General features: G+C 43.0%; 1 long non-coding RNA gene across 2 annotated transcripts; it reads left to right on the top strand.

The window, feature by feature from the left end:
- The first annotated feature begins 6,481 nt into the window (after positions 1 to 6,481).
- LOC143279328 (uncharacterized) lies at positions 6,482 to 9,661 on the top strand. Of its 2 annotated transcripts, none has more exons than XR_013054865.1 (2): positions 6,482 to 6,860; positions 8,468 to 9,661. It is a non-coding gene; the product is annotated as an uncharacterized LOC143279328 (long non-coding RNA). The 2 variants fall into 2 exon arrangements; XR_013054864.1 differs by having other exon boundaries at positions 6,500 to 6,559.

The following is a 9,661-nucleotide window of genomic DNA, read 5'->3' as shown; positions in this document are numbered from 1 at the left end:
CGTTGTTCTAAGAGACACACAAACATGTACGCATATAAATGTAGTTATACTGAATACTTAATACATGTATAATGTACGAGTATAACACAGCGTCAAACTGAGAGACACAACATCGCTCGCATCTGTACGGAACGGAGAGAGACAGACAGACAGAGACAGAGAGACAGAGACAGACAGACAGAAGGGAGAGGTGTCAAAAGAATCAGCTGGGTGTATCATCAATGATCGTGTTGTGTTGGAAAAGTTGTGGCGGTTGAGTGGAGAAGAGAGAGAGAGAGAGTGGGGGTGGAAGTACTGAGGCTTGAGCTGTGTGTGTGCGTGTGTGTGTGTGTGTTTGTGTGTGTGTGTGTGTGTGTGTTTGTGTGTGTGTACATTGTGTGTGTGTGTGTGTGTGTGTGTGTGTGTGTGTGTGTGTGTACATTGTGTGTGTGTGTGTGTACATTGTGTGTGTGTGTGTGTGTGTGTGTGCATTTTGTGTGTGTGTGTGTGTGTGTGTGTGTGTGTGTATGTGTGTGTACATGTGCGTGTATGTGTGTGTGCATTGTGTGTGTGTGTGTGTGTGTGTGTGTGTGTGTGTGTGTGTGTGTGTGTAGGTGGGTGGATGGGTGTGTGTACATGTGTGTGTGTGTGTGTGTGTGTGTGTGTGTGTGTGTGTGTGTGTAAGCTCAACTCACGCGCGTGAGTATGTGTACTCGTGTGCGCGCGCACGCGCGTATATGTGCGCGGACACGCACACTGCTTTGTCGGTGTTCCTTTGTGCATGTGTGTTGGGGAGGGAAGTCTGTGACCCCTAATACCCCGTTTAAGTTCTTCTTTCTTTACACGGTGACCGTGTCATCTTTATTACAGCAATTAGAGCGGGTGCCTTGTTACCTGTGTGCCTGGATACGGGTAGGCAGGTAGGTAGGCTGGTGCCTTTACGGTCACATTGTCCTCTTAATTGTCTCTTGTCTCATGTGAACGCCCGCGGGACAATGTTATCACAGCTTCTCTATGTCTCTGTGTGTCTGTGTGTCTCTCTCTCTGTCTCTCTCGCTCTGTCTCTGTCTCTCTCTGTGTCTGTCTCTGTCTCTTTGTCTGTCTCTCTTTCTCCATCCCACTCTCTCTCTGTCTGTCTGTCTTTAATCTTCTCCTTCTCTGTCTGTCTGTCGGTCTTTCTTCATCCCACTCCCTCTCTCTCTCTGTCTCTGTCTGTCTGTCTGTCAGTCTGTCTGTCTTTAATCTTCTCCTTCTCTGTCTCTCTTCCTCCACCATCCCCCTCTCTCTCTCTCTCTCTGTGTCTTTAATCTTCTCCTTCTCTGTCTCTCTTCCTCCACCATCCCCCTCTCTCTCTCTGTCTGTCTGTATGTCTGTCTGTCTTTGATCTTCTTCTTCTTCTTCTTCTTCTTCTCCGTCTTCGTTTTCGTCTTCGTCTTCTTCTTCTGTGTTCGTGGGTTGCGACTCCCACGTTTACTCGTAACTACGAGTGGCATTTTACGTGTATGACCGTTTTTGTTTTTGGGTGTTTTTTTTGTTTTTTGTTACCCCGCCATGTAGGCAGCCATACTCCGTTTTCGCAGGGGGTGTGCATCCTGGGTGTGCTTGTTGCTTCCATAACCCACTGAACGCTGACTACGAATTGCAGGATCTTTAATTAACGTTTGTATTTGATCTTCTGCATGCGGATGTATACACACGAAGGGCCGGGAGGGAGGGGGAGGTGTGGGGGGCGGGGCGGGGGGGGAGAGGTAGGAGGTGGGGGGGTTCAGCCACTAGCAGGTCTGCACATGTTTATCTTTATTCTTATCTTATCTGTCTATTATAATCAATGTGCAGTGTAGTAGGCTATGTTTATAATTATATTCAAATAATGTTTCTTAATTCTTTCTGTTTTTACATTAAGAATACTAGTTATTACCTGCAGTGTGTGGATGTATGTATGAAACGGTATATGTGATATTTTTTTACATTTGTATCTTCGTAATATTCGTAAAAGCTCTTGTTGACTTTTACAGTTATGGTCCCCATGTTGTTTACTTGTCTATGTTGTGATAATGCACCTGACCAAATTTCTCCAGTTGGAGATAATAAAGTTATTCTTATCTTATCTTATCTTATCTTATCTTATGTTGACGTGGAAGATCGGGAAGAACCTCCTCCCTTCACACACCAGGTGCACCAGAACCGGGGATCGAACTCAGGAAACACGAGAGAGAATTCAGTGCTCTCTCCATTCGACCACCGCACCCATCTCTGTCTTTAAAGATACAGAAGATTGTGGGAGGGGTAAGGTGTGGTGGGCTACAGCAGGGGAGGAACGGGGTTGGGGGTGGGGTTGGGGTTTGGGGGGGGGGGGAGAGCGGGTTAGTGGCAGGGCGGAAGAGAGAGTTAGGCGGAAGAGAGGTTGGCATCTGGATGTTGATAAAGTATGTATTCCATTCGGTGATTTCTGTTTCCACTTTTTTTTTCTTCTTTTTTTTTTTTCGCGAGTGGTGCCACACATAAAATTACTCCTAAGCAAAAACATGTGTGTGTGTGTGTGTGTGTGTGTGTGCGCGCACACACACACACACACACACATATACACACACAGACCCCGGGTTCGAATCTCGGTAACGGCCGCCTGGTGAGTAAAGTAAAGGGTGGAGATTTTTTCAGCCGGAAGAAATGAAGGGAATCCTGCTATGCCTGTATTGCAGAGACGGTCACCTTCACAGTGTCAGCGGAGTCGAATTCCAATTCGCTGCAACATACGCTTTACCTATAGACCTACTTTGTCAGCTGCGCAGAAAACAAAAAGGAGATGTGTTCACACTATACCGCGGTCACGTGCACACAGAATGTGTGCTGACGTCATAGGGCTGGTCAGACCACGCAGGTTCCACATCTGATGATACTGGTATTTACGATATGGGTCAGTTAGGACAACCTTACAACACGCATGCACATTGCTGTCATTCGTCCTTTTGACAGAAAGAGGGCAAGTGATAGTATGTGTATGCTAGTTCTTCATTTAGTTTTTTCTTCTTTTTTTTTTCTTTTCTTTTTTCTTTTCCTTCTCTGCATTAATTTTCCTTCAGCTCACCCTGACATAGTAGCATTCGGGCATGTGCATCGTCTGCGTATGATATCATATTATTATGTGTTAATTTCTTTGTTCAATTTTTTTTTTTATCTAGCCCATATATATTGTGTATGTATATGTGTGTGTGTGTGTGTGTGTGTGTGTGTGGATGGGCATGTGTGTGTACGTATACATAATTATACCCATAAATGTTTGCATGCATTTAATTTCAAAGTTTTTTTTAACGATGAGTAATATCCTGTCTCTATGCATATATTTAAGTGCATGTGCCAGAAAGAGTGCTGCCCTTTCACTTGCCAGCTCATGATATGATTACATGATGGTGTGCTTGCCTGTTTTGTTTTTGTTTTGTTTTTTCGCGGGACGGTTGGCCTTCGCCGCTTTGTTTGTCGGCCAAGTTAAGTCTTCCTGTGCTTGTGCCTGAGCGTTGATACTTCTCGTTCTCTCTCTATTGACTTCTTTCTCCACCACACGTTAATTATTCATTTTCTTCACTTTATTTATATCTCAGCTTAGTTTTGTTCAAAACTCATGTATGTTCACGTCTTAATTTCTAGTTATGATGACATCCGTCACATATTCAGTATGTACATGTATCAGGACAGGACTTTATGTAAGATTTTCTTGTTGTCCTGTTCATCGATATCTGTGTTGTATTGTGACATGTTCCAAATAAAATACTGTTTAAAACATACGTATAATCCTAAGGTAGGCTTCCAACGCTTGACCAGTGCGTTGAGTTTATGCGTAGGTCAGACATCTAATTCGGTTTTTCGTTTTTTGGGTGTTTTTTTTTAATCCAGATCTATCCTATATTGACCCTATATCGATCAGTCAGCAAGTGAAAACGAACGCGGACGTGTACCATTGTCAGCGTGTTTTATCATGCTGACACACACCTATCGTAATGGCGGATGTTCACTGTTGTTGGGTGATAAGGATTCGATCTCTTCCTGGTTCTGGAACTGCTGTAGCTTATTGTTGAATGAACGAATGAATTATATCGATACTTACATATCGCCTATCCTCGGTCTGAGACCAAGCTCTATCTAATCGTTTTACAAACGCGGGGTCATTTCCACAACAGGCTGCCTACCTGGGTGGAGCCGACTGATGGCTGCCATTGGGCGCTCATCATTCGTTTCCTGTGTCATTCAGCCAGGTTTCAGTCACGCACGCATACGCACTCAGACAGGTAACATTTTACGTGTGTGACCGTTTGTTTTCTGTCTAATTATCCCGCCATGTAGACGGCCATACTCCGTTTTCGGGGGTGTGCATGCTGTATATGTTTTTGTTTCCATAACCCACCGAATACTGACATAGATTACAGGATCTTTAGCGTGCGTATTTGATTTTCTGCACGCGTATTCACACGAAGGGTGTTCAGGCACTAGCAGGTCTGCACATATGTTGGATTGGGAGATCGGAAAAATCTCTGCCCTTTACCCACCAGCCGCCGTTACCGACCGAGATTCGAACCCGGGACCCAAAGATTCAAAGTTCAACGCTTTAACCACTCCCCGAAAACGGAGTATGACCACTTACATGGCGGTGGTGAAAATGATCATACAAAACCTACTTGTGCATACATTCTAGTGAAAGTGGGAGTCTCAGCCCACGAACGAAAAAGAAGGAGAAAAAGCAGAAGAAGAAGAAGAAGAAGAAGACACTCAAGAAATCCCTAATGTCTTGCGGCATGTATCAGTATCAGTATCATTAGCTCAAGGAGGCGTCACTGCGTTCGGACAAATCCATATACGCTACACCACATCTGTCAAGCAGATGCCTGACCAGCAGCGTAACCCAACGCGCTTAGTCAGGCCTTGATAAAAAAAAAAAAAATCAAATCAAATAAAAATAATAATAAAAATAATAACACACACACACACACACACACACACACACACACACACACATATAACCACCACCACCATGACCACGACCACAACACAAATAAACACATCCACCGATACCCACTCTAGTTTTTCGGTTCCAGTCGGAAGGTCGATTATTAACATTGTCATGCAAATAAATATGTGGAGTGGTCTAAGCGATCGACCATTTCTATCCATTCTTTGGTCCATCAAAGCAGAAGTGACTTGAGTTTTGACTTCTTGGACTTAAAAGTTTGATTCCTAAGAGGGAATTTGCCTCCCCTTCCCTCCTAACCCCACACCTACCCATCCAACCCCTGCCTACCACTCATCTCTCTGTCCTCTCGCTCGCTCGCTCTCTCTGATTTGTAATGTTCTACAATATGATTTGATACCTAATTATGTTTATGTATACGTATGCATACATATCTGTATACATACATGTAGACATATGCATGCATGTGGGTATATGTGCAAATATGTATATGCATAAGAGTGTGTGTTTGGGGATGAGTGTGTGCATATGTGTGTGATTGGGTGGGTGTGAGTTTGTGACAGTGTTCCCTTCATTATATTTTTGTGATGATGATGGTCCGTTGATTAGTATTATAATTCGTAGTAGTAGTAGTAGTAGTAGTAGTAGTAGTAGTAGTAGTAGTAGTAGTAGTAGTGGTGGTGGTGGTGGTGGTGGTGGTGGTAGTGGTAGTATTTACTATTGTTATTATTGTTGTGTCTTATCGTTACTGTTTTTGTTGTCACAAGGACAGATTGGAAGACTACGCAATGCCTAAAATCTTTATCCTTGAGTAATAAAGTTTTTGAATCTTGAATCTCTCTTTTAGTCACACAATGTGCAATTACGTTTAGCTAGCTCGCTCTCGCTCGCTTGCTCTCTCTCTCTCTCTAGCTCTGTGTGTGTGTGTGTGTGTGTGTGTGTGTGTGTGTTGGGGGGTGAGTTGGTAAGGGGATTGTGTTGGGGCCTGAAAGGATTGTGTTACTCCTTTCGCGGTGAAAGCCACAACACTTTCCGCGTGTTCGTAAACCTTTGGTCCCCCATATAAACATAGTAATGATAATGGAAATGATAATGATATTCATATAGCGCCGAATCTTGTGCGGAGACAAATCAAAGCGTTTTCACACCAGTCATTCATACGCATGCGTAACTCCAAAACTGGAGAAACTGACGACACGGAAGAAGCAGTACTGAAAGGGAGGCTATTTTGGGAAGAGGTAGTGCAAAACAGACATGTCCGTCACTAAAAATTAACTTGAAAATACTGAACAGAATTGCAGGTACACTCTCGTAAATTATCATCGGTGTGTGCTTACATAATCTTAGATAGGCAGGCTACACAGAAAATTCAGTATTATCATCAGTGTGTGTGTGCCGCCGCCCGCTGCCGGATAAATATAGATCAGGCCGCTGACACCTGTTATCACCTGACGCTTACGTGTTCTATCTATCCAGGTTGGGTATACATGGTAGAGGGCTGGGGTGTTGAATATCGCAGATGGGTTATTGAGGTTTCGTTGTCAGTTCAGGTGAGACCAGCAGGTAGATTCGTGATAGAAATGAAAGGTGACAACATTGATGTCGTCACAGCTGTTTTTCGAAGTATGTTCATACGTTCTCAGATGGTTAATTGTGTGTGGTGATATTTCGCTTGCAGACTTCATTTGCGTGGTTGAGACTATACAGTTCTGTAGACCCCATATCGTACAGGTAGTGCCAGGTGTATTGGCTTCTGCTTTTCCCCTGTAGTCAACTACAGAGGGGGAGGGGGGGGAGGACTTGCTACATGGGCAACAGCTTGTCCTATGCATCAATCTGCCCAGGGCTGCACCTGGAGAGACCACTCCAGCTTCACTAAGTCAGCGTCGACGATATCATTCAGGATACTACTTTTTATGCGAAGGTCAGATGAATCGGCACAAATAGGTTTATTTAGGCTATATCTGGTTCAAAGAAAACAGACAATTTAACTTTACTGTGTATTTCTCCTCCCGCTGTATCTAAATGATCACACAGTCAACAGTAAATGACGGGAAAGAACAGAGGATGGACGTAATACAATGCATCACAGAACACAGGTGGTTTTGTTAATACCAGAGGTTTTTTTTTTATACAGTTCTTAAGACAAGTTCGTAAGCGACAGTTCCAAAAAAACAGCTTTAAAGACTGGGGGGAGGGGGGGATGGCGGGGGGGGGGACATGATTGACTCCTTGTCATCAACAATCATTCCTACCCCTTTTGCGACACTTACGCTAAAAAAAAAAAAAAAAAAAAAAAAAAAAGCAAACAAGTGACAATACAGACTAATCTACAACAACCACAACAAATTGTTATATGGTGACTACCAACATCTGGCTAGCTAGATGTTTGGAAGTTTTCGTGTTCATTGAACTTTGTGTGCAGGAACTATCTTCATCAACATCAGTAATTTTGATGACGTTCAGTTACCATCAAGAAGCAATGAAGAATGGTAACTCTCTCAATACAAAAGATAAACAACTTCAAGTCAATGCAGCTTATGATACCCATTCAGCCAGCACATTGGTATATAAAAGGTACATTGGAACAAACCCAGACAGTTCCTCAAAAAGGGAAACTCAGGCTTTTCCTTTTCCCGATCAGTTTGACATTTGCACACAGCAGCAATGACAGAAGAGAATTTAATGTGCAAACACTAGCTGAATGGCTAGCATAAACAGCATTGACTTGAAGTTGTGTACATTGTGTATGGGCTTACCACTCTTTATTGTTTGTTAATCGTTTACTCTTCCAGCCTCATTATTCTTCCTTGATAACCATTACCACTGTGAGGAAATAACCATGTTGTAATAACTAGAATGTTGTCAATCATCAAATGACCAGTCACAAATTCATCATCATTCACTGATTGGTCAGTTATCAAATGACCAGTCACAACTTCATCATTATTCACTGACAAATTGTACACTCGAAACTCATTTTAATGGGGTCCTACCATGCATCGACTTGGCCTACTCTTGACATAGAAAACCCGATCAGTATCATATCTTTTTCAAGTTCCAGTTTCCAAATAGTTATATATTATCACAGTTCTCCAAAATAGTAATCTAATACAGTAAACACTTATTGCAACACACACACACACACACACACACTCTCTCTCTCTCTCTCTCTCTCTCTCTCTCTCTCTCTCTCTCTCTCTCTTATCCAGTTATCCTTTGTTATCTTTATCCTAATTCAGACACTCTATCGTAAGTCTGTAAAAACAAGCATAAATATTCCTCTGAAATTCTTTCTCCCTATTTCTCAGCTCCACACTTTGACTTATATACAAATATATATTCAAAACAATCTATATTCTATGATGACATCCTGTATGCATGAACAGTTATATATATACTTTTTGTTGTTATTTCTGTTGTTTCTGTGGCATGAAAACAAGCGCAAGTACCACCTAAACAACTCTTCCGTCATTAAAGTTTACAAAATAACTCTGCAAATATTGAAAAATGAAACTGATTCCCACACAGACCAATATCCGTGTGACACCGCTGCCCAAACTCCAGCTGTGTCCTGCAAGACTGCCCTCTACACAAAGAGCTGAGGCGCCAGATCTGGCCGGCCCAGTCCCGCAGCGATCCAGGACAAGTAGTGGGGAACGGCGGACCTGAGAGCTCCAGCAGACTGCGGACTTCGTAATCCCCTCTGGACATGGCCCGGGAACGCTGACGGAAGAAGACGATGGAAATTCCAGAGCTTTCTAAAGACCTCTTTCCAAGACAGCAATTTAGGACCGTTTGAGATCGGGCGCAATAGCCGGGTGGTTAAAGCGTTGGACTTTCAATCTGAGGGTCCCGGGTTCGAATTTCGGTGACTGCGCCTAGTGGGTAAAGGGTGGAGATTTTTCCGATCTCCCATATCAACAAATGTGCACGGGCCTGCCTGAACCCCCTTCGTGTGTATACGCAAGGAAAAGATCAAATACGCATGTTAAGATCCTGTAATCCATGTCAGCGTTCGGTAGGTAAAAGAAACAAGAACATACCCAGCATCAGTGTACACCCCCCAAAACGGAGTATGGCTGCCTATATAGAGATTGAATGGGAGATAAATAAACAAAACAGTCATGCACGTAAGATGTTACATGTCTGTCTGACCGTATATGTGTGCGTGCTTGAAATCTGATCAGTTGAATGACACAGGAAACGTCGGAATGATGAGCGCCCGGTCCGCCAGTGGTAGCCGTCAGTCCGGGGTCTGCCCGTGTAGGCAACCTGTTGTGCAAATGACTCCGTGTTTGTTAAATGCTTAGAGTTTGGTTTACGACCGAGGATAAGCGCTATATAAGTATCCATATCAATCAATCAATCTATCTTTCCAAGACAGCAATTTGGGACCAGTTCAGATCTCAGTGTCAATGGCAGTGAATCAATCGTAGGCCTGATATTACTGCAGTTTCGTCATCTATGGACACCCTTACGGTAGCCTGTCATCCCCTTATGACAAGTGATCAAGAGACATCAGTCATAGTTTAGTGGTGTTCTCGATCACTGTGACAACAGGGAAAGTCACAATCCAACAATTTTCCGAAGCAGCCCGCGAAGGATGAAGTAAAATGTCAGTGTAAAGAAAAGGAGGAAAACAAAGAAATACGATAATATATATATAAGCCTATATATATATATATATATATATATATATATATATATATATATATATATATA

The sequence above is a fragment of the Babylonia areolata genome, chromosome 2 (genome assembly GCF_041734735.1).
Source record: "Babylonia areolata isolate BAREFJ2019XMU chromosome 2, ASM4173473v1, whole genome shotgun sequence".
Lineage (NCBI taxonomy): Eukaryota > Metazoa > Mollusca > Gastropoda > Neogastropoda > Buccinidae > Babylonia > Babylonia areolata.
The sequence above is the reverse complement of the archived record's forward strand: the minus strand, read 5'-3'. Positions and strand labels throughout refer to the sequence as shown.